This window comes from Canis lupus, chromosome 32, assembly GCF_048164855.1.
Source record: "Canis lupus baileyi chromosome 32, mCanLup2.hap1, whole genome shotgun sequence".
Taxonomy (NCBI): domain Eukaryota; kingdom Metazoa; phylum Chordata; class Mammalia; order Carnivora; family Canidae; genus Canis; species Canis lupus.
The window spans coordinates 21862027-21888192 of record NC_132869.1 but is presented as its reverse complement, the minus strand read 5'-3'; the positions used below and the strand labels follow the sequence as shown (position 1 = coordinate 21888192).

Here is a 26166-nt window from a genome sequence, read left to right as displayed (position 1 = left end):
TAGGAAGGTCAACTATGTACCCCAAGGTCATACTGATAATTATTAGCAGAGCTGGACCTTGAACATTGGTCTCCTGATGTTTTATCCAGTGGTCTTTCTTCTACCAAAGACCATTTTTATCCACTGGGGATACAAATACCAATTTCTCCAACAAATCAATGACATGGAAACTGAATAGATTAAAAGAGATTTAAGAGAATCAGCTAAAGCACTGGTTGGAACTTGTTTAAATTCTCATTCGAAAAAATCAAATGGAAAAATACATTTTGGAGACAATTAGCAAAACTGAATATGAACTAGGTAGTAGATAATATTATTTATTAAATTTGTATTCAATTTGATAATGGTATCAGGTATATGTAACTTTTTTTAAGTTATCAGTGTGAATTCACATTGAAGTATTAACAACTTACCAAACATGGTGAGATTTGCTTTGAAGTATGTAAAAATGGGGGGGGGGGAGGCTGTAATAAATAAAATAAGATTGGTAAATGTTGGTAATTGTTGAAGCTGGGTAATGAGAAACATGGGGGCCTATTAAGCTATTCTCTCTACTTTTGTGTATACTTGAAAATGTCAATTTTTTAAGTGTTTAAAAGGAAAAAATACTAATCCAGACTTAAGGCTGGGCACGTTGAAAGCACAACCTCTCCCCTGTCTCCAGTTGAGCAGCAATGCAGGTGGGATTTGGAGGAGGTAGCCAAGGCCTGGATCACTGCTACCTTCCTGAATCCTTCACACACCACCCTCCACCTTCTCACTGAAGATGCCCAAGGGGATTGGATCACAATCCAAATGTGTTTTATATCCATTTAGCTATACTTAATTTAACAGTAAACTGCAAACCTTTCAATGAAATAGGCCTGTGCTATATTTTCCAGACTCTAATGCTTTGTTAAAATTTTTAAAATAAAAAAATATAGTTGGAAAAACCCTCATACATCCCATGCACAACATCCTGGTAATTACCAGATAGTGTTAGGGTTCATCAAAAGCTTATTTATCTCACCACTTCTTACTCTCCCCTTGTGGAGTGTCTTCTACACACACACACACACACACACACACACACACACACCATGAAGAATCAACTGTACAGGAATCCAGTTTGTTGCACATTAATCACAAGGAGGAAGACCTACCATTGGCTCCAAATGGAAACTTGCCTTTATTAAGGACTCAGAGTGTGGTTTGGCTTTGGACTGCATCTCTTCCCTTGTTAATTCTCTCAAGGGAATTGAGTAAGTTGGGCTTTCATAATTAAAGAAGTTATGTCTTTGTGTAAACATTGAAATAACTTTGGACCTGGATCTATTTATCACTGCAATCTTGATCTAATAGCTTATAATAGTGACTGCAAGGGCGTTTACAGGCCTCTATCCAGTGACATCTTGGAAGACTTTAGAGATAAAGGAGGGCAAAGGGGAAATATACACACATATCAACACAGCCTTGAAGAAACGACAAATACCCACCATTTGCTTCAACGTGGATGGAACTGAAGGGTATTATGCTGAGTGAAGTAAGTCAATCGGAGAAGGACAAACATATGTTCTCATTCATTTGGGGAATATAAATAATAATGAAAGGGAATATAAGGGAAGGGAGAAGAAATGTGTGGGAAATATCAGAAAGGGAGACATAACATAAAGACTCCTAACTCTGGGAAACGAACTAGGGGTGGTGGAAGGGGAGGAGGGCGGGGGTTGGGGGTGACTGGGTGATGGGCACTGAGGGGGACACTTGACGGGATGAGCACTGGGTGTTATTCTGTATGTTGGTAAATTGAACACCAATAAAAAATTAATTTATTAAAAAAAAACACAGCCTTGAGAAATTTCTTAAAATGATCAGGACTACATAAATTACCTTCAACCAAAAAGAAATTTACCTTGATCCTAACATTTTCTCCCTTCCTTGTCCTAACCATCCCTGTCTCCTTTTACTGCTATCACCTGCTATCTCTGGTCCATGATTTTTCAACATCAATGATGCTATCAGGCATCACAGAAATCCCTTTGATAAGTCAGAAACTGGCCAAATATTATTGTGGCTAGTGTCATTGTGGAGGAAACAGGAAGAGAAGCAGGACTCAGGTTTGGACTTCTAGAAGTAAAGCATGGATGCATGAAGTTATGGAGTTTGATTCTAGGACCCCACATACTAAAAGAAAGCATTCATTAATAATTGCTAAGGAACACACCTCCAGGCCCTACTCCCCTGTAATTCAGATTCAGTGTGGATATGAGTTTTGTGAGTGCAGGAACCACATCTCCCCCTTCTCTGTGTCTCTCACAAAACTCAGCACAGTACTTTGCACCCGATAGAAACTAAGTGATTAATAAGATTGAACTGGAGAGTTGCTGTTTGTACTCTAGGCACCAGGTACAAGATTCCCAAGACTCACCATTGCTAATGCCAATGGAAATTCATTCTGTTGAAAACTATACAAGGGGCACCTGGTGGCTCAGTGGTTGAGTGTCTGCCTTCACCTCAGGTCATGATCCTGGAGTCCTGGGAATTGAGTCCTGCATCAGGCTCCCCCTGGGGAGCCTGATTCTCCTTCTGCCTATGTCTCTGCCTCTCTCTGTGTGTCTCTCATGAATAAATAAATAAAATCTTTTTTAAAAAACTATATACAAATGCAATGGTTTATAACCCGAAAGTTTCAAAAGTGTTATTTCCAACCAGAAAAAACAAAGGTATTTGTATCTCATTGCATCTTTCAGTTTAAGATATTGTATTAGACTGAAATGGAGATTGTAACTTTTGTTCAAGAGATAACTCTTCTTGTCTCATTCCATTAGTTATGATGAAGCCCCATCACTAAAGACTTTACTGCCTTGCTGGGGGAGAACTTGTTATGAGTGACTGGCTTTCACAATTAGCTTAGGAAACCAGACTCATTTGTTGAATCAAAGAAAAAGTATATCAAGGAAAGAAGAAATCACCAAAGAATATCTCTCTGAGCTCACTTGTTTTCTTCCCTTGAATCAGACCACTAGCATCCCTCTTGGAAATGTGGTAACACTCAGAAGATGGACCTGAGTGCTCAAGTGGCTTCAATGGGTCTACAGCATTCATCAAGCGGTGATTGTATACAAGTCCTTTCAGTGGGATTGAAGAACCCAATGCAGACCTGGCCTATGCAGGCTTTGTATGAGAACCTTATTGTCTTATCAAGAAGACCTAAAAGAAGGGCACTTGGGTGGCTCAGTGGTTGGGCATCTGCCTTTGGCTCAGATTGTGATCCTGGGGTCCTGGGATTAAGTCCTGCATTGGGCTCCTCAAAGGGAGCCTGCTTTTCCTCTGCCTCTGCTTCTGCCTCTCTCTGTGTCTATCATGAATAAATAATTTAAAATCTTTTTTAAAAAATGAAAGAAAGAAAGAAGAAAGAAAGAAAGAAAGAAAGAAAGAAAGAAAGAAAGAAGAAAGAAAAGAAAGAAAGAAAGAAAGAAAGAAAGAAAGAAAGAAAGAAAGAAAGAAAGAAAGAAAACCTAAAAGGAAAAACTTTTTTTTGAACTAAAGAAAAAGTGGCATAAAAACTGGTAGAAAGTAGTAAAATGCAAATAAAATACCCAAGAGCTGGGAGAGTTGGATTAAGGCCATGATTAAATCAACATAGGCAATAACAATCCCTTCCATTTGTACAATACTCGACAGTGTTTAAATATACCTATTATCTCTTTTAAATGTTTTTTATTTAATTTTTTTTTTTTTTTATGATAGTCACAGAGAGAGAGAGAGAGAGAGAGGCAGAGACACAGGCAGAGGGAGAAGCAGGCTCCATGCACCGGGAGCCTGATGTGGGATTCGATCCCGGGTCTCCAGGATCATGCCCTGGGCCAAAGGCAGGCGCCAAACCGCTGCGCCACCCAGGGATCCCTGTTTTTTAATATTTTATTTATTTATTCATGAAATACACAGGTAGAGAGAGAGGCAGAGACACAGGCAGAGGGAGAAGCAGGCTCCATGCAGGGAGCCTCATGTGGGACTCGATCCCAGGGCTCCAGGATCACGTCCTGGGCTGAAGGCAGCGCTAAACCGCTGAGCCACCAGGGCTGCCCCTCTCTTAATTTTCAAACAATTTTATGAAGCAGGCTTTACCTTCCCCAATTTCTCAATGAGGAAACTGAGTCCCATGTAGGTAAAGTGATAATATCCAAAGCCCCTGAGATAGTAAGTAGCAAAGCTGAACAGAAAATAACTCAGAGTTCTAATCTTTAGACTTCTAGTCATTGCTTCCCTAAAGTAGCACTCAACACTGTGTATCTATGCAGAGCTCTACTTTTACAAAGTATTTTCACAGGGACTTCATCATGTGGTCCTCTCAGCAGCCTAATGAAAGAGGCAGAGCAGGAATTGCACAGTAGAGCAAATGAAAAAGTTGGTAAGCTTTCCTACCTGAAGTCACCCAGCCAGAGACTGTCAGTGCATCCTGACTTGCAGTTCAGGGACCATTCCTTCACAACTAACTGATTTCATGGCTAGGGTGAGCAGGAGAAAGGACAAGTGCAAATGGGGGAACATGCACTTCTATTTCTTCCTGGATCTGTACCTGCAGGTAACAGTTCAAACCATGAGACCTGAAAAGGAGAGGGTCTGAGGTACAAACCAGCCTGTTCTCCCAGCAGCTTCCTTGCTTTTTTAGAGCATCAGGAATGGTGGGGCTTCCTCACATCTTCCCCACATCCCAAATCACCCTGGACCCCTTTGCTTAGATCAAGACCATGAAATTGGATGGTGAATTTAAATCACGTCCCCAGCTCCCAGCGCTAACTTGTCTAGCTTGTCAGTGGAACTGCCACAGCCTCCCCTGTTTTGCATGCCCTCTGCAAAGAAGAGAAGACAGAAAGATAACCCCAGGGTGAGCAGGAGAACCACTTTGGGAAATGTATTCCCGCAGCACCCAGGAAGGAGCGGGCTAATTGGTTCCAGAGGCGGCGGCAGCAGCGGCCTGGGCAGGTAGGATTGCGCCGTCCTTTATTGACTAGTGCAGTCACTTGTTGGGAACCTGTGTTCATTAGCTGTGTGTAAAGTGATATTAGAGGAGAGATGCTGGGTCCTGTGCTGAATGATTGAGCGCCCCACCTGATGGGAGGTGCATTATGTAAAAGCTCCTGCGAGAGTAATCGAGTTACTTAAGTGGATGTGTTGAGTGTATCTGAGAGGGGGCTGCCTCGAGAATACAAGATCCAGGGCGTTGAAATGTGAAAGGTGACTCTGCATGGACTGAAATAAGCCCTCAGCCTTTGGAGGCTGTGCATCTCCCTCTGGTTATCTGGAAGTTAGAGTCTTCTCACTTCCCTTGTGCTAACTCTTCAGGTTTCTGGGGAAAGGTGGACAAGTGAGCACCAGGATGTGTTTCTGTAGCAGACCAAGGAGGAGAGTGGAAAGGCCAACTATTCTTCCTTCAAATCTTCCTTAGTTCTTTCTGTGACGTGAGGAAGCTTACTGGCTAATCCCTAGGTTTTAGACGAGTCTAAGAAATTTTTAAAAAGCTGCTAGACCAGGGATATCTCCTAGGGTGTTGCTCAGGTGAGAAGTGACAATGAGCTCACAGTACTTGTCTCCATGCTCCTAACTTTGAGAGGCATAAAAGGAAGGAGAGTCTGGTTAGCATTGGCTTTGTGCTGAAATCAAACAAGCACACCAACCCCGACAATGAGAGGTGTGGAAGGGCCACCACTGTGACTCCACAAAGTCGTGGTCCTCAGTCATCTACTTTTCTTCCTAGTTCATTACCTTCCAAACTCCCTTCCTCTTCTCTTAACCACAGCTTCCCAGTGAGACAGTGACATCCGCACAAAAGCATTTACTTGGCTCCACTTCCACCCACTTTACAGGACCTGAAGACCCTTCTAATTCTTCCCAAAGCATCCCAAGAATCCCCAGAGGCATTTCTTAGGTTCTCCAAATCAAACTCGTGGGCTACCAATGTCCCTTATTCCTGTCACACTTACACAGGGTTATGGGTGATGTCTCTCAGATCTTGCACAAAAAAGTAGTGCTTGTGTCCCTCCTGAAATCTAGGACTCTGGATCTCTTATGCAAATAGACCATGGCTCAGTCTACACTTCCCACCCCAGTCCTCCAACATGACACATTCTAGGGAGAACAGAGCTTCAGCTCATGCCATGCCTTAGCTCACTTTCAACAGCTCCCAACCAAGTATACTATGCTACCTGGATTATTCAGCATGGCATTCAAAGCCCTAGTCACTCTGCTTCTACTGCAGCTGATCTTCCAACTCTGTCCTCACACCCAAATCATCATACCCACACACTACTTGTCTTTCACTAAACAGATTTTAAGTTGCTCCCTGCTATGGGCCTTTATCCTAAAGGTGTCCTATAACTGACCTGCCCTTCCCTCCACCCACTGCTGCTTTTCAAAATCCACCCCATCAACCAGCAAGACCCAGCTGAACACAGGGTTCCCTCTTCTCCTCACAGACAAGGTTACATCACAGTCAGTCAAGGTTACAACACATACACAAAGTAGTATGTGTTTCTCCCTAAAGTGTGCACTCTGGAGGGCAGGGTCCACATCTCATTTATCTAAATCCCCACTGTCAATAAAAGAGGGCTTTGTATATAGTGGGTGCTCAATGGGTGGTTATTAAATAGAAGAGGCTACAGGCATCTAAAAAAATGATGTCTGCAGAAAATAAGTCATTTACATCATAATTATGAAATCATGTATCCATCTCATTTGTTTTACTTGATAGTACTCAGGGCGGGGTGGGGAGAGTGTGGAGAGGGAAAGAGGACTCAGAACTGTCAAGGTTTGATAGACAAGGTTAGGATTGGGAAATGCCTAAAGAATGATCCATAGAACACCCTTTTACAAGGTTCTTATCACCAATGGGAACCAGGGGGAAAAAAACAGAGTAAAAGGAGAAACAGAGTGAAGAAAGGAGATACTCAAAACAAAGGAGCCCATCACCAACTCTAAGGAGGTCTGACCCCCAACACCAACAGTGCATGCTATTGGTATCCCTCAGCCTTTTTCTTTTTGAGATTTTATTTATTTATTCATGAGAGACACACAGAGAGAGACAGAGACACAGGCAGAAGGAAAAGCAGGCTGATGTGGGACTTGATCCCAGGACCCCGGGATCACGACCTGAGCCAAAGGTAAATGCTCAAACCACTGAGCCACCCAGATGCCCTCCAGCCTTTTTCATTTCAACTTTCTTTCATAGAAGGGAAGAGAAGTTGAGATCAAAAAATATTATAACTACATAGTCTAGCCACTTCATTTTATAGAGTCAGAATTGGAGGCTCAGAGAGGTAAATTGATTCCATTAAGGTCACACACCAAAGTCAGAACAAAACCCAGGTCTCCTAACTACATTTTTTTTTTTTTTACTAATATTGTGGTATTTTCTTCCCACTTCTTTTATTGTATTTATTTATTCCTGAGAGAGAGAGAGATCAAGCAAGTATAAGGAGGAGCAGAGGGAGAGGGACAAGCAGACTCCAAGCTGAGCATGGAGCCTGACTCAGGGCTCATCACGGAGCTTGATCCCAGGACCTTGATATCATGACCCGAGACTAAACCAAGAATCAGACGTTCAGTCTACTGAGCCACCTAGGCACCCCTTCTTCCCAAAGAGAAATTTCTCTTCTTTATCAAAGAGAAATGGAAATGAAATGAAAGAATGAGGAAGGATAAGGCAGAGAAAGAGCAACTAAAAAAGAGTATTCGTTCATAAACCTTTGCTACATTTCCAGTGCTCCCCCAACAGAAGGCTTTTTTAAATCCCCTTGCTTTCTGAAAAGGGATAAGAAGATATGGAATTCACAAGGGACTATGTATCCAATTGCTGAATACGAGGACCACTGCCATAACCCTAACCTCTTAGCTAGAATATTGACATTATTGTCTTTAGCACTAGTCCCCAATCCTGCCAGACTTTCCTCTCTGACTTAATAGCATAGAACTAGCACTCTAAAAATATAATTACTGCATTTGGAATGTGTTTCCTATCTATAGGCTACAGGATCTTAAGCAGCACATAAACTCTTCTGACACTGAATTATACACTGGAAAACCAAAATTGTGCATTCTGCAGAGCTAGCCTGATAGCAGTGTGATCCGATGAGCTGCAGATTCAGGGAGATGCTCAGCAGCAGCTTTCATATGAATGATGGCAGTAATCAATTTTAACATAAAGTACACAATTTACAGCAAGGGAGGTAGCCTCATAGATCTTTCTTAATCATCTTAATATGGACTATTTCTGGAGTTTTAAAATAGACCTCCAGATTCTCACCCCTGATCTACAGAGAAACTGTAGAATTTCCTTGTGCTATTACTAATATAAGACAGGTAAAAGAGAAGAGTTAGGTATTAAAAGTTTCTGAATGAATTGTGTCTGGGAAACAGCCTTAAGCATGGGTCCTTCAAGGTCACCCTTCTACCTACCACTCTTTAATATCACCTGCAAAACCACATGTGGACAAATAAATACTCCTTCCAGTCTCTGGGTCCCTTTGGGACTCCCAGAAGGCCTTAAAGTCTCTATACAATAAATGTACAGTAAACGCCAGCTATTAATAACATCACTATCTCTTTTGGTAATGTAATTTTGAGCTTTAAATAAAATTCCGATCTCATTATGTGTATCTCTTATTTGGGAAGTTTGCAATGTCATTGGAAGCTTTTGGTGAGATTAAAGTCCTAAACACTTCAGTATTATTACAAAACTCTTCAGAACCTGGTTTGACCTATCTTTCATACCTCAGTCCATTCTTCACATACCTGATGCACTCTGTCACTCCAAACTTGCTAGATCCATCACACATATGGATATCTCTCCGCTCCACTACACACTTGTTCACTTGGTGAACTCCTCCATAGCCTTCAAGACCCCATTAAGTTTCACCTTTTTGTGAAACCTTTCCCCTAACCCTGAATCAAAGTTAGTTTTCCGTATCATTATACAACTAATTCTCTATGGTTAGGTTTATTCCCAGGTATCTTATGGTTTTTGGTGCAATTGCAAAAGGGATCGATTCTTTGATTTCTCTTTCTGCTGCTTCATTGTTAGTGTATAAAAATGCAACTGACTTCTGTGCATTGATTTTATATCCTATGACTTTGCCGAATTCCTATCAGTTCTAGCAAATTTTTGGCAGAGAAAACCAATTTTTTTTTCTAGAAAACCCAAAGGAGTATCACATCATCTATAAAGAGTAAAAGTTTGACTTCTTCTTTGCTGATTTGGATGCCACCATTGAGCTAAGCTTATCCATTTACAAGATACCCTAGAAAAAAAATGGTCTCAGCCAGACACTCAGTATAAAGCATAGAGGAAGAATTCTTTTTTCTCCTCTGTAGTTTGTGGTGACTAAGATGAGACTGATTGGGACACTCCACTCACTCTGGAACCTGCAGACAGCACCCTGGGAAAACATGGAAGCCAACAAAGGATAAGAATTTTTTACGGAAGTCAGCTATCCCAGATCTCTGTCTGTGGTGCTTGGTTGAGAGATGAAGGTAAAATTTCATGTTGTATCTTTCTTTCCAAATTCAGATTGGCAGGAAAAAAATATTGGTTATGGATTATTGATTCTTTCTCTCCCAGGGACAACTGTTGCTTCTTGTTTGTCTTGTTTTGTGTCCTGATAACTCAGCCTGAAACCCCTGTCAAGTTGGGAGCCCCAAAAATATGGCCAGACAGAAATGTGGGAAATTCATATATATGAAATGATAAGCCACATGTTGTTCCCTTGCCTCAGAACAATGCTATGTGCAGAGACAGGATGTGGTTCATTCCTCTGATTGTTCCTTATACCTTTCCAAGAGTAATCCATTTCGTAGTCCCCAGCTGATGTCCATAGAGATTACAGATCATAACTGTGGCACCCATTGCCCTCACCCTGAGCTCCCTAACTTCCTGATGTCCATCTCAGGAGAATAACATGGAACAGAATGCATAAATTGTGACTTAGTTAGAAGGTACCAGAAAGGCCTTATACCAAAAGTATATCCTATCCCGAATGCAAACTTGTATAACCACTCAGAAAACAGTATGGAAGTTCTTCAAAAGATTAAAAATAGAACTACCATATGACACAGTAATTCCACTACTGGGTATTTACCTAAAGAAGATGAAAACACTAAATCACAAAGATATATGCACCCTGTGTTTATTGCTGCATTATTGACAATAGCCAAACTAAGAAAGCAGCCCAAGTGTCTAACAACAGAAGAGTAGATAAAGAAGATGTGGTGTATATGTACAATAGAATATTACTCAGGCATTAAAAAAATGAAATCTTGCCATTTGCAACAACATGGATAGAGCTAGAGTATAATGTTAAGTGAAATAAGTCAGGCAGAGATAAACAAATGCCATATGATTTTATTCATATGTGGGATTTAAGAAACAAAACTAACAAACAAAGAAAGAAAGAGACAAACCAAAAAACAGACTCTTAACTATAAAGAACAAATTGAGGGTTACAAGAGGAAAGGTGGGTAGGGTTTGGTGAAATGGGTGAAAGGGATTAAAAGTACTTGTCATGATGAACACTGAGTAATGTAGAGAACTGCTGAAGTACTATATCGTACATCTGAAACTAATATAACACTGTATGTTAAATATACAGGAATTAAATTTTTTTAATTAATTGAGTGATTGATTAAGAAGTATACCCTGGGGAATCCCTGGGTGGTGCAGTGGTTTAGCGCCTGCCTTTGGCCCAGGGCGCGATCCTGGAGACCCGGATCGAATCCCACGTCGGGCTCCCACTGCATGGAGCCTGCTTCTCCCTCTGCCTGTCTCTGCCTCTCTCTCTCTCTCTCTCTCTCTCTCTATGTGACTATCATAAATAAATAAAAATTAAAAAAAAAAAAAGAAGTATACCCTATCCCCATGACTTGCTTCACACATACAGATACTCACAGAAAACTAAGTTCTAGATGTTAAGATCATCTGATTAAGGTTTTTTTTGCTTCAAATATGAGAAAATGAGGCCAAAAGATATTGAGATTTAGCCCAAGATCAGTATCTTTCCTAGTTAACAGGATTTTAATCCAAGTGTCCTAATTCTGAGTAGCAAGGATTCCCCTCTCTCCAAATAACCCTTTACAAACAGAAAGGGTAACACGTTACATCACTATCACCTGAGATTTGGTTTAATCTAAACAGCCTAAGGAATAGCGGAGTATTCCATGACTAGGCTGTTTGGTAGATGGTAGAGGCAAGGTAAGGAGCACCCTCAAGACCCAGAAATTGTGAGAGACAAGTTTTACCCTCTTGACCACTTTGCCTAGGCCTTTGAAGCTAAGCTAGAGGAGAGATGGTAGGCCTTACATTCCTAAGTGTCAGATAGCATCTTCTAGAAGAAAGGATGCTGAGGGAATAACAGGGCACAAACCGTTGATAGTCTGCTTTCCTCTTATCCCTAACTTCCCCAGCCAGACCCTAGTCCAGCCATCATGGAATTATCTAGGAGTCCATTCTCTCTTTGCCTCTCTATGCCTCTTTTACCTTCATAGGAGTACTACTATTTAAAGATGAATTTTTGTCCTTTCAAGACAGCCCCTTGACATAGCAGAGACAGAAAGAGACTCTAAATGCAAGATCCCATTATCATATACCATAAAACCTTACCTACCCAGCTACAGTGGGAAGGGAAAAGCCGGTACCCTCTAGAAAGCTAAGTGGGCCAACTTGATCAAGGCTCTGATCAGCTAGGCACTACTCCCTGAAGCTACTGGCCACAGATGGCTTCTATGCATCCTGACCCCACTATATCAGCTAAAAGAGAGGAAAAGCTGCTGCCCACTTGCTGTGAGTGGACCCAAGATCATCAAGAGCTGCAAGGAACTCAAAATGTGACCTCTAGGCAGGAGATTTGGACTGGAGTGCTAAGGAGTAAAATATCCTCTATTTCCCAAGAAATTCTTTCTGTATAAATTTTTAATTATTTCAGATAAAATGTTACATGTTGATCACATATTACATGAACACAGAAAAACATATGTATGCTACAATTATAACTATGTAAAAAGCATAATTATAATAGTATAAAAGTTAACATCTATATAGTATGTGGGTTATGCACTGTACTAAACTCTTTACAAGCATTTTCCCCATTAACACAAAAATCAGTTGATATGTGTAGTAGTGGTGTTAGTTTTCTCATATTACATATTCAAAGCCAAAAGTGTGCAAATTTAGTCAGTTTGCCTACAATCACCTAGTAAGTGACTATACCAGAATTTGAACCTAGACCTATCTGATACTAGAAACATTACCCTTGACCATTCTTCAAAACTCTTACTCTATAAGTATGTAAAGGGCCTAGGAGGGAGCAAGAAATACATCAAATAGATGAGCTGAAAAGAGTAGGAAAATTATGTATTACTTTAATTATATTGTTTTCATTTTAATACTATTTGCCCAATAAATATATGTGTGTGTGTGTGTGTGTGTGTGTGTGTGTGTGTGTGTATGGTTGTTTATATATTGCACCTCAGAGTTTTCTTACACTGAGATTTCTAAACTCTGTCATTTTTAAAGGTTTGATATAAAGCCATTCACAAGATCACAAACCCTGCCCACTCAGGAAGCCTTGCAGCTCCCCATCTCTTGGAACCAAAGTTCAAAGACAGGCTATGAGTAGTAGCTGCTGCCCCTTCTGACTGGCCTCCAAAACAAAAAGCATATTCAGAGTTAATCAAGGAAAGCAGTTTCAAATGTTGCAGAATTCAAAAGTACCTTCAAGCAGGGCTCCTGGGTGGCTCAGTCAGTTAAGTGTCTGCCTTCAGCTCAAGTCACGATACTAGGACCTGGGATGGAGCCCCACATTAGGATCTCTGCTTAGCCAGGGGTCTGCTTCTCCCTCTACCCTTCTTTCACATTTATGTTCACTTTCCCTCTCTCACCCAAATTAATAGTTTAAAAAATAAAAAACACCTTCAAGTATTTGCCTAAGAAATAAAGTTTGCAAGTAGGATTTCCCATATAATGTGGGGGAATCCCAGCCTTTGCAGAAGAGAGCTTCTGACATAGCTCTGCCTTGCAACTATCTGTGTAACCACTGAAAAATCACCTAAGGTCTTGGCCTCGGCTATAAAAGGGTCAGGGAAGGGGGAGGCAGGTAGGTAAATTATTGAACTACCAAAGACCAGGGGCTAACCAAGGTACAGTTTGAGCCCCTCCCCATCCACTGATGTTGAATTTCTCTGGCCTCTTAGCTGCTTCTAGGCACTGCAACATGTGCGACAGTCAGTGTGTTTGGATATATACTCAAACTGGGAAATAAAGAAGAGGAAAGGCTCATTTGTTTCCATCCAGATAAAAGTATCAGCAGAAAGAAGTATCTAAAGATTGGAAATCTCACAAGAAGCTGAATCTGCTCTTTTCTGCAAGACATGAATGAGAAAGGAAGGACATGGCCCTGGGGGTCACTGCAGCCATCTTGTAACCACCAAAGGAGAGTCTGCCTGAGAATAGGGGAATGAGGAGAGCAAAGAAATGGAGGAAGGTCAGCTCTCTCCATTTGAGCCCTGGTCAAATCATACCCAAAGGTTCTGTTCAATGAACCAGTTATTCTCTTTGTTGTTAAACATTTTAAGGAAATGAAGCAGCAGAAACTTCTAAGGATAGTTCTAAAAAGAGCAGATAATTTGAGGTACCAAAAGTTTATTTTGCAGACCAATGAGAGGTCCTACTTTTTCTGTACCAGGTGAACACCAGTTGTTTCTCAGGGCCTTATTCAAGGCCCTCACATCCTACAAGAACCACAACTATTTAGGAGGCCCCCTTGACTAACTGGAGAATACCCCAGGAAGAAAAAAGGAAACAAGATGCTGGACTAAGCAGATGAGGAAAATTTGGAAGTACGTGGAATTCACCCTAAAAAAGAGACGTCCAAGAATAGAAACTGCTACCTTCAAATATATGAAGAGCTGGCAGATAGAAAGTTAAGGAGGTTTGTTTATTCTACACGACACCAAAGCTGTGTTTACCATAACGCTCTGTGGAACACCAGCCCTGCAAGGTGTATGTATAACTACAAAGGGTTTCTTCGTCAAATTAGTCTGGGAAATACTACAAACTATCCCCCTGCTTGGAAAATCACAATGGATGTTAGCATACATTAAAGAATCTGAGAAGTCCTGTAGTAAAAACAGTATTTTGCATTGTTTAGCACAGTGTATTAGGCAAGTTTCTCCAGAGAAATGGAACCAATAAGTTAGAAAGATTTAAGGAACTGGATCATTCAATTATGAAAGATGAAAAGTCCCAAGACCTACAGTTGGCAAGCTGGAGATCCAGGAGAACCAATCGTTTTAACTATAACTTATAGTCTGAAAGCCAGCCGGTTCAAAGGGTCAAGTTTTTGTTTAGAGTCCAAAAGCAGGGATCCCTGGGTGGCGCAGCGGTTTGGCACCTGCCTTTGGCCCAGGGCGCGATCCTGGAGACCCGGTATCGAATCCCACGTCGGGCTCCCGGTGCATGGAGCCTGCTTCTCCCTCTGCCTGTGTCTCTGCCTCTCTCTCTCTCTCTCTCTGTGACTATCATAAATAAATAAATAAATAATTAAAAAAAAAAAAATAGAGTCCAAAAGCAGGAAAAGACTGACATTCTAGCTCAGTCAGGGAAGAGGAGTTTCCTCTTCCTCAGCCTATTTGTTCTACTCATATCTTTGATTGGATGAGGTCCTCCCTCATGAGGGAGGGCAATATGCATAACTCATTCTACCCATTCAAATGTTAATCTCATCTAGAAATACTCTGACAGACCCAGAAATAATGTTTGACCAAAAGTCTGGGTACCCCATGTCCCAGTCAATTTGACACATAAAATTAATACTATTTCTCAAAACTTCTCCCACCTCAGAATGCCTCTCTAGAATAGTGTTTCTCAGACACTACTGGCCCATAGGTCACCTGTCTCAGAATCACCTGGGCTGTTCTCTTTAGAGCTTCTGATTCAGAGGTCTGGGCTGGACCTATGAATCAGCACTTTCAGGGCTATACCATCTGAACCCATGGATCAATCTTAGCACAACTAAGTGTAGGGCTTCTTTTGCTATGACATAATAGGAGGTACACAGCACCACTTGTTATATATTCTTGCCCCAAAATGGAACTAAATCTAAATAAGTCTCAGATATAAGTGACTCTCAGTTGCCTGGGCGGCTCAGTCAGTTAAGTGTCTGCCTTTAGCTCAACTCATGATCCCAGGGCAGTGGGAAATCTGCTTCTCCCTCTACCCTCCCCCCTGGTCCTAGTCACTCTCTCTCTCTCTCTCTCATGCTCTCTCTCTTTCTCTCAAATAAATAAATAAAATCTTTAAAAAAAAAAAGTGACTATCAGTTAACAGGCAATAGAGGCAAACTATTTAAAATTTACTGTGTGGATACAGTCAGCCAAATCCTGAATGTGGCACATTCTGTAAGATGAATGATTTGGTTTCTTTACAAATACGTACTATATACTTTTTTTTTAATGGGATGGCGGTGTGGGGATGGCTATCGACTATCATAGATTAAAAAAATCCTCAAGAAACGTAAAATCTAGTGCAATGTATAATGTGTAGAAACCACCTTTACAAGACATTTTGGGGGTGTGCCTGGGTGGCTCATTCGGTTAACCATCTGCCTTTGGCTCAGGTGATGATCCCAGGGTCCTAGGATTGAGTTCCATGTCTGGCTCCCTGCTCAGCAGGGAGCCTGCTTTTCCCTTTGCCCCTCCCCCTGCTTGTGCTTTGCTCACTTGCTCTCTCTCTCTCAAATAAATAAATAAACAAATAAAAGACATTTTGAGGACAACCAGGACAATATGAACATGTTTTAGGGAATTATTGTTAATTTTGTTAGTGTAATATGACATCATGAAAGCATAGAAATAAAGTTATTATCTGGCTGAGATGAATATTAACATATATGCAGATAAAATTATATGATGACTGAGATTTTCTTTAAATTACTGCATTAAAACAGAAGAGCGGGGGCAGCCCTGGTGGCGCAGCGGTTTGGCGCCGCCTACAGCCTGGGGTGTGTGATCCTGGAGACCAGGGATCGAGTCCCACGTCGGGCTCCCTGCATGGAGCCTGCTCCTCCCTCTGTCTGTGTCTCTACCTCTCTCTCTGTGTCTATGAATAAATAAATAAAATCTTTAAAAAAAAAAAAAAAAACAGGAGAGAGGAACACGTGAGTAGTTCAGCAGTTGAGCATCTCCCTTTGGCTCAGGGTGTGATCCCAGGTCAGGGGATTGAGTCCCACATCAGGATCCCCAAAGGGAGCCTGCCTCTCCCTCTGCCTATGTCTCTGCCTCTCTCCGTGTGTCTCTCATGAATAAATAAATAAAATATTTTTTAAAAAAGGCAGGAGAGAGACTAAATAATGTTTTCAAAATATTGAAAATGGACGATGAGGACATAGTTTATAGTTTTCTCTACTGTTGTATTATATTTAAATTTTTCCATAATAAACATACTTAAGAAAAGAAGAAAAGAAAAATCATCCCCAAGTGATTCTTATGCATCCTAAAGTTCTCTCTGGGTAGTCCTAGAACAATTGGATCATGAGGAAGCAGAAATCGATTCAGTATTTCAGAAGCCTTCAAACAAGGGGTATTCAGAGAAAGGTCTAGGATAAAAGAAACTGCAGAGGGACTTTCTGCATTGTTTTGGAAGCTGGGCAATGTGACTCATCTAGCCAATAATGTGTGCACTCCAGTGTCTTCCCCTCACCACTCCTGGCCATACTGATATCCAAGGCACATGAAGGATGCCAGGTTCCAGCCACTCGTCCCCATTTAACATCAACATTCAACATGTTACAATTCCCAGGTTACAGAATCTCTAATACCCAGCCCTGAGTATGTATGGTGAGGACTTCACAGAATTTTTTATGTGACTTACTATTTGCTTTGAATTTTTTTTTAAGATTTTTAATTTACTTATTAGAGACAGAGACAGAGAGACAGAGACAGAGACAGAGGGAGAAGCAGGCTCCATGCTGGGAGCCTGACGTGGGACTAGATCCCGCGTCTCCAGGATCACACCCTGGGTTGAAGGCGGCGCTAAACCGCTAAACCGCTAAGCCGCTAAGCCACCGGGGCTGCCCCGCTTTGAACTTTTAAAGTGGCTTGTGCCAAACAAAGTCAGTGGACCATTCACCTGAGCATCTCTCCAGCCGGTAATTTGAAATATTTGACAGGCCTTGCAAATAGCCACTTGCTCAGGGCAAGAAGCTATTTATTAGGGGCACATAGAAAATGTTATTAATTTCACTTACTGTGCTACATGTATGTGTCCCTGGAGAGCAAGGAGAGATATAGTTTAAAAAAAAGAAAAGAAAAGTAGCTGTTTTAAGAATCTAGTCAATTTGAATTTCACAGACAAATTCACGTGCTAGTTATCTAGTTTCCCCTTTCTAGAAATGACTTGGAATTGTGAGAGATGCCAAATAATGAAGAAAAATAAGTAATGTCCATTTGTCACCACAGCACTCATGCTGGAGACAGGCTAATGAAGTCGGCTTGCAAAGTGTCATTTATACGTCGCTCTTAAGGTTATCTGGAGCATTTTATTTTCTTCATTTTTTTACCCTTTAAAGGTTTTCTAGCACTTTTGCTTGTAAAAATCACCTTTGCAATAGTGGCACAATTGACCATAGATGTGTACTCCTTGTTTCAATACAGGATCACATACACACAATTCTTCAGTGACTGTTCCAATCAGCCATGTCTATGATTGCTGCATATAGTAAGGGGTGCCAACCTACAGTTATTTTTCTTCTGCAAATTAGTGGTGTTGCATGTCTCTGTTAAAGTAAGTGTGTTTGACTTTCCTATTAAGGTGTATTATCCTAAATGGGCTGTCAGTCAGATTGCTCTCATTAGAAATTCAAAACTCCAAGTTCATCAGGAAATAGATTTAGAATGGCTAATGATGTTACAAAGCTGCCAACCTTTATTCATAAGAAAAATTAGCTCTGTGATATCTCAGGAACTCATCTCTTCCCTTTTCCTCCCACAAAACTTGCTGAAATCCAGGCTCTCCCTGCATCTAGCCTACACAAAAGCCTTCTCTCTTCATTTCCACCCACCTCTCTGGGCCTACACATGCTTGCACATGCACACACATACACACACACAGCTTTGCTCTTTATTCTAACATTCAAAGCACCAAACAAGTTCTATTGCTCACTCCCTTTCTCCCACCAACATCCCACTACCACCACCAAACTGATGTCCAAACCATATCACACAGTTGCTCTCCCCTGAACAGATTTAGCATGCATACCTTTCCACCCCTCCATGCTTAGAGACCCTTAACCCACATCTGCACCCATCAAATTATTCAATTATTTGATGCCTTGCTCAAATCTTCCAATTCCAGGAGCGGTTCTTGTGTCTTCCCAATGGAATTAATCTTTTCCTCATGGGTTCATTCTTTCAACTCTGCTTATCTCATTCTTACAGTATACCTACAGCCTGTATTTCATATAATTACCCTGGTATATACCTTCTTTTCCAGTAGAACATGAACCCTGGGAGAGAGAAATATGTCATATTCACCTTTGCTTCCCAAGCAACGCCTAGCACATGGTAGCTAAAATGGGTCACAGTAAAATGCTAGGCAGCTGTTCAAAAAAGATATGAAACTGTGAGCAAGATATTATATTAATTAAAAAGCAAATGGAGAAAAATGTTTATACCATACTGCCATTTATGTAAGATAAAATCAGATGTGGATGAAGACATGTAGAGAAAAAAATAGATTTTTCTTATATATATATTTTTTTTAAAGGATGTACTTTTTTTTTAAGATTTTATTTATTTATTCATGAGAGACACAGAGAGACAGAGAGAGAGGCAGAGACACAGGCAGAGGAAGAAGCAGGCCCCATGCAGAGGGCCCGACGTGGGACTCGATCCTGGGTCTCCAGGATCAGGCCCTGGGCTGAAGGCGGCACTAAACCGCTGAGCCACCCGGGCTGCCCTCTGATATATTTTTTAAGAGATACATATACATACACATATACACACACAGCTGTTAAAGTGATTGCCATTGAGGAGGGGGCAGATACAGAGGGTCAGCGGTGGGACAGAGCCTTACTTTCTCTGTGTACCATTTTATACTGTTTGAATTTTATTACTATTGCATATATTACCTTGTGCATATATTATCCACATTACTTATTCAAAGATAACAATTCAATTCAATTAAATTGAAAGTAATAAAATAAATGTTTGATTTTAATTGAAGCTGAACTGAACAACCCTGAAATTAATAATAGAACTGGCCAGAGTAGTCAAATTACCCATTCCCAATGAGTTCAGCATTCAGAGAGAGAATTTTATTCCTCTAATTATATGGTGATCCAATGCCAAGTTGAATTCATTAGTTTTAATAATGGTAATAATAATGAATATGCTTATAAAATTAATAGATCAGATACAATTTTTTATATTGAGAAATTTTTTCCAAGAGCGTTTAAATTCTATGAGCTTAGAAAATCAGTCCACTAACATTGTGAGCTCTCAGCAATCATTTTTCCCACCATTATTATTGAAAAGCATTGTTAAATACCAAAAGCTGAAACATTGAAATAAGTATTTCATTAAATCTTATAATTGCATAAATTATATCTGTAAATCCTTGTTGGAAATGTGTGCATAGGAGGCATAAAAACTGCCCTTAGAGTTCACAGTATGATATAGCCTGAGAAAGCCGTCTCCACAAAGACCTGGAACATGGTATTTGTAGCAATGAGGTTCACAGACTGGGCTGTGTGGCCAGGTTTGCACAGGTCTGTTTCCTTTTCTAGTTTCCCCATATAATGAAAGCACCCATTCTATCATACCAATTCAAAATACCATAGTTCCCTTTTTAGCTACTTATGTATCCTTCTTTCATAACCTGTTAGCAAATACATGAACATTCAAAGGAAGATTAAAAAATTAAAAGAAATCCTTCCACACCATGCATGGACTGCAGGGTGCCTTCTTCACCCTCTCTGGTGGAAAGACCCTGCTCCAGACCCCAAGGTTTCATTGCTTTCATCATTATCTTAGCCTCTGCAGCTACAAATGTTACATGTGGCCGTTAAATTATCCTGCCATCTTTAAGATCCCTTTTTAAAGAGTCACCTATGATGTATGAGCAGCACTGAAACCCCACTCTTGGAGGCTTTCAGTGGAATGTCGGGGGCAGAATGGAGACCCGAGGTGGCAGCAGCAGATCCTGGGGGACACTAATGAGGAGCAGGGCCAGTGCTCAAGAGAAGCTCTACTTATTATGAACACATTAGCCCCACAGGGCACCATGCCAGTTTTAAGAAGCAACCAATCTGGAATCTGGCACACCTGCTCAGCTATGAAAGATCTGGAAACTCAGGAAAAAATATCTGCCTATACACCTCATTTCTAGCAGTGCCCAGAAAAACATTTGTCAAAACAACTCAGGCACTTCTATTTGGTATAGTAATCTTAAGTATTATTGCTAACAATAGACATGACAGCCATTACTCTCTAAAACCAGTATGGTTATTGTATTGTAGAGGGTATACACTAAATAAACTATCATAGAATTCATGACAACAATAATAAACTATTACCATGTATTTTGTTCACCATTGATTTTATCCTAGTCTGGGATATAGCAGGTCCCTAACATTTGTTGACTATAATTGAGTATTATATACAATTAAGAAATAATATTTTATTTCTAAGAAAAAAAGACTCAATTTCTTGAAAAGTTATTTCTGACTCCCATATGTTTTTATTTGCAGATATTATCATTTACTTGAAAAACTTAAAAAAAAAAAAAAGGCAGAGAAGTCAGAGATGGGCTGTACCAGAAGAAAGACACTGAGAAGAAGGGAGTTCTCTGAGTAGCTGTGTCAGGTTAGTCTCTACTTGCCTTGCCTCTCCTTCCTAGTCAGTCCTCCCTGGAAAAGCATGAGGAGCAATCCTCTTCTTTAGACAAGAAACCTTGTAGCATTTTAGCTTCTTACTCTTTTCTTTAGTACCCATCTCTTTTCTTTGTCATCTGGTGCAGGACAGACTCTGAATTGTTCCTAGGAAGTATTTGGATCCATTCTCCCCTGAATCGGGAAGAGACATTAGCAATGCCCTTCAAGTTGCAGGTTCCAAATGTACACTGCTAGTTAGCAAAAATATTAGTATAAGACTTTTGAAGAGCAATTTGGCAATGTACTAGCAAGAGTTCTAGAATCCTACAACCCATTTGGCCCAATAATTCACCTTCTGGAAAGCCAACCTAAGGAAATCATCCAAAATACATAAAAGCTTTCTAGTCAAACTCATTCAGAGCCTCATCTACAGCAGTGAAAATCTGGATACAGCCTGAATTTCTAATAATAGCAAAATGTTTTATTCTATGTACATGCTGGAACATTATATGACCATTAAAAATTATTTATGAAAAGCATTTAGAACAAGGAGGAATCCTTATATCTTAATTACAAGTGGAAAGTATGTATATATAGGATGATCTTAATTATATAAAAATGTACACATAAAAATAAGGGGCTAAGAGTGCTCAGTGTGGCTCAGTTGGTTGGGTGGCCTACTCTTGGTTTTGGCTCAAATCATGATCTCAGGGTCATGAGACTAGCCCAGAGTCAGGCTCCTTGCTCAGCAGGGATTCTGCTTAAGGATTCTCTCTTTCTCCCTTTGCCTCTCTGCCCCCACTCTTGCACTCTCTCTCTCAAATAAATAAGTAAATCTTAAAAAAAAGAAAAAAATTGGAGGGGGCTCAATTTCACTAAGGGAAATGCAAGGAAAAATTACAGTATGATAGCATTTCATACCATTAGGTCCAGAGAATTTAAAGTCTGACAATAGTAAATGTTGGTGAAGCTGGGTAATAATGAGAACCAATACCATAAATTGGCAATGTCTAGTAAAATCGAAGGATTTCCTCCCCTGGGTAGATACCCAACAGAAACTTTCCACATGAACATAAAGAGGCAGACACTGAAAAATTTATTTTTTGTAGTAGTGAAACATGAAAACAACTTACTAATTGCTAATAAGAGAATGGATAAATAAATAAGTGGTAGAAATAATGAAAATAGAGGAACTAGAGACATCAACATGCCTAACTCTCACAAACAATATTAAGCATCAAATGCAAATTGCAGAAGAATAATTATGTGAATCTTAAAACATCTTGCATTATGTACAGTAATATTTTACATTATTTAATGATAGATGCACATAAATATAATAATATGAAGAGATGGCAGTATAACAATTATCTCTTAGAGACAGGGAAAGAAACATGACAGGAAAAGAGCACAAAGGGAGTTTCAATAGCATAGACGAATGTTTTATTTCTTAAGCAGTGTAGTGAGTACCTGGGTGTTGACTTTATTATTTTTGTATCTTTCAGTATATCTTAAATTGTTCATAACAATTTTAAAATAAGTAATAAATATATTACACAAAAGAGAAGAAAATTAACTATAGTCAATCAATACAATGGCTACCTCTGTATGGTATATGAGATTCTTCTTTTTTTCCAGTCTTCACTATTTGCTAAGCAAGTATAACCTGGAAAATATGAAATTTATTTATAAACAAAGAAGCATCAATCAGAGCCAGGAATTATGTAAAGAGACTATGGGCATATAGAGGTGTGAAGCCAACGTGACAGTGACAGGGCACACTTTCTGGATCCCAACTGGTGAGCCCCTTTCCTCAGAGTGATCCCTGTGCTCAGTCAGCTTGGATAACAGGGCTCAGAACATCACAGCCATTTGTAGCTCCTGTGAGTTCAATTCAACTAATCACACATATATGAAAGACCTACAATGTACCTGGCACAGTAAAGAAGCTTTGTCTGGTCTATTCCCTGTGCTCACCTACCCACTCTAGACTAAAAGCCCAGTTCTGGCCACCACCAACCTGCCCCAGATGCCTTCCAAAACTAATTAGACCCTGTCCTGAGATAGAACCTAGTGAATTGAAATGTTCTTGACTGTATCTAGTGATATAGTGCATGTAAAGATACACGGAAGACTCTACCTCCTATCACTCTACTCTGAGCTCTTTCTCCATGTTCTATTGTTTATACTGGAGCCACACTGCTTTGTATTGACCCAGAGTTTGTCAACCTGAACCTAATAATATGACTCACCTCCACTTCCTATGGAATAACCAAAGATTATGAGGCTTAATTGATATAAAACCACTTCTCACCATTCCAGAACCCAGCCACCTCCATCCCACCAATCACCACCATTTGTTTAAGAGGATTATTCTTGGGACTGACACTAGGCAAGAAGCCCAGTCTTCAGTTCAGGGGTCTCCAGTCAACCACAGAGGAGAAAGGGACTTTTATGGGGAGCTGCAAGTGCTTAATGAAGAAAGCTTTTAAGATTAGGGGCACCCCAGGTGGCTCGGCAGTTTAGCACTGCCTTCAGCCCAGGGCCTGATCCTGGAGACCTGGGATCAAGTCCCATGTCAGGTTCCCTGCATGGAGCCTGCTTCTCCCTCTGCCTGTTTCTCTGCCTCTCTCTCTCTCTCTCTCTCTATCTATCTATCTATCTCATTAATAAATAAATAAAATCTTTAAAAAAAAAAAGATTAAAAGTCAAAATAATAGGAAAATGCCTGTCTTTGAATTTTTACCACAATAGGGAAAGCTTTTCTACTCAACATACACACATTTTTTATGAGAGGTCAAATGGACATTCTCATACACTGATAGAAAGGATAAATCTGTACATGTGGAGTGGGGTCATTTTGGTGAATCTGTTTGTTTCAGAGAGGGAGAGAGAGAAGGGGAGACAGATAGGAGGAGGGGCAGAAGGAGAGGAAGAGAGAGAATCTCAAGCAGACTCCACACCCAACATGGAGCCCAACATAGGGCTACATTCCACAAGCCTGAGATCATACCCTGAGCCAAAATCAGTTGGAAGCCCAACTGATTAAGCCACCCAGGTGCCCCTTGGTAAATCTATTTTAAAATTTTTCAATGTGCATACTATTTAACCCTGCAATTCCACTGCTAGGAACATAAGCACACACACACACGCACACACACACACAATGCTATGAGCAGTATTGCTTACAATAGCAAAAATATATATAAAACTAAATATCTATCCCTTAATTTTAATTCCATAAATTATAGCACGGTACACAATGAAATACTTCATAGCCCTGACAAAATTCAGTAGACCTTGTTGAAATGGAATGGAAATATGCCTAAAACATATTATCAATTGAAACAAAAAAATGGCTCAGAGTAGTACATATAGTATAATCTATTTGTGTAAATCTTTTTAAAGCTACCATCTGTCTACACTTGTGGTGAGCATAGCATAAGATGTAGAGACATTGAATCACTATGTTGCATACCTGAAACTAATGTAACCTTGTATATCAACTGTATTCCAATAAAAATATTTTAATAAGTAAAAATAAGACTAAATTTTAAAAAGTAAAAAATAAGATTAAATAAAAACATATGCCTGCCCACATATGGGGAATTTAAAAGTTTTTAAAGATTTTATTTATTTATTTATTTGTTTGTTTATTTATTTATTTGACAGAGAGAGAGAGAGAGCAAGCACAAGCAGGGGGAGGGGCAGATGGAAAAGGAGAAGCAGGCTCCCCACAGAGCAAGAAGCCTGATGCTGGGTTCAATCCCAGGACCCTGGGATCATGACCTGAGCCAAAGACAGCTGTTTCACTGACTAAGCAACCGAGAAGTTTCTAAAAAATGTTTTAATGTATAAAAGACTACATGAGAAAGTGTTGAAAATGATTCCTGGGAGTGAGGAGTATATGGAGAGAGTTTTATTTTTCATTTTATACCCTACCCTGCTTTATATTTTTAATATATGTATACATTAACTTCAGCTATATTGTTTTTATTTTAAATAAGTTTCTCTGACTTGTTTGGAAATAATTAGATATAATTCTCTTTTTTCAAATGCATGTATATATATGTTTATATGTGTGTGTGTGTGTATATATATATATACACGCACATATATATATGTGTGTGTGTATGTACATATATATGATGAAATAGACCTAAGAAGCATCACTGAATCTGTACTAATAGAGATATACAAATGTTATACAACATTATTGTGGACATTAAATGAAAGTGACTTTTAAAACTTTAAAATATAGGGATGCCTGTGTAGCTCAGCGGTTGGGCTGCTGCCTTCAGCTCAGGTCTTTTTTTTTTTTTTTTTTTTTTTTTAATGGTGCGGTTTAGTTCCCTCGTTTTATATAACTTTTCAGTTAAATTTAAGCCCTTTTATTTTTTTTTTAATTTATGGTAGTCACACAGAGAGAGAGAGAGAGGCAGAGACACAGGCAGAGGGAGAAGCAGGCTCCATGCACCGGGAGCCCGACGTGGGATTTGATCCCGGGTCTCCAGGATCGCGCCCTGGGCCAAAGGCAGGCGCTAAACCGCTGCGCCACCCAGGGATCCCTTCAGCTCAGGTCTTGATCCTGGGATCCAAGATCGAGTCCTACATCGGGCTCCTGCGAAAAGCCTGCTTCTCCCTCTGCCTATGTCTCTCTTTCTCTCTGTCTCTCATGAATAAATAAATAAGTCTTAATAAAATAAAATAAATAAAATAAAATAAAATAAAACTTGAAAATATAATTCTATTTCTTAAATACTCTTTCCACTTCTCTTGCTTCCACCTCTGTACATTCCATTTGTGCTTTTAATTAGTATGACAAAAATGTTTCTAATGGATAATATAAAGCCCAGTTCACCTACTACAAATTTCAAATAAATCATCCAAATTAATCTCATCTCAGAATGTTTCCTTCATGACCTCACAAAATATCTATTATTATGGAGGGCTTTTGAAGAGTAAGTATTCAAAACAACAATTGATAACTAAGTGGGAGGGCAGTCATAGGAGGAAGAAAGAATAGTTAGGCAAGAAGGTGAAAAACTGAAAAGAAAAGCAAGACAAGACAGGAAAGCATTTCTGTGTCTGCAGGGGAGAAGTAAATGTGATTACAAGGGAAGGGGTGTCTCTTTGTAACTGACACTTGGCAGGAAGGACATTAAGATATGACAGAGTTTGAATAGACTGTATTTGAAAAGGTAAAATCATAGAGCTGTGAGAAACTCCAAGAGATTCCCCAGGGTCGTGAAAAGAATGGCAGTTATTTGAT

General features: G+C 40.0%; 1 long non-coding RNA gene across 5 annotated transcripts in view; it reads left to right on the top strand.

The window, feature by feature from the left end:
* The window catches only part of LOC140622829 (uncharacterized), a 69116-nt gene that overhangs the window by 4240 nt on the left and 38710 nt on the right, over positions 1–26166 (top strand). For 3 of the 5 annotated variants that reach the window (XR_012022492.1, XR_012022493.1, XR_012022491.1), the window contains exon 2: positions 20772–20886. This is a non-coding gene — a long non-coding RNA (uncharacterized lncRNA). Of the gene's footprint in view, positions 1–3449; positions 4966–9348; positions 9508–20771; positions 20887–26166 lie in introns of those variants that run through there. The other 2 variants (XR_012022494.1, XR_012022495.1) reach the window with 2 other exon arrangements.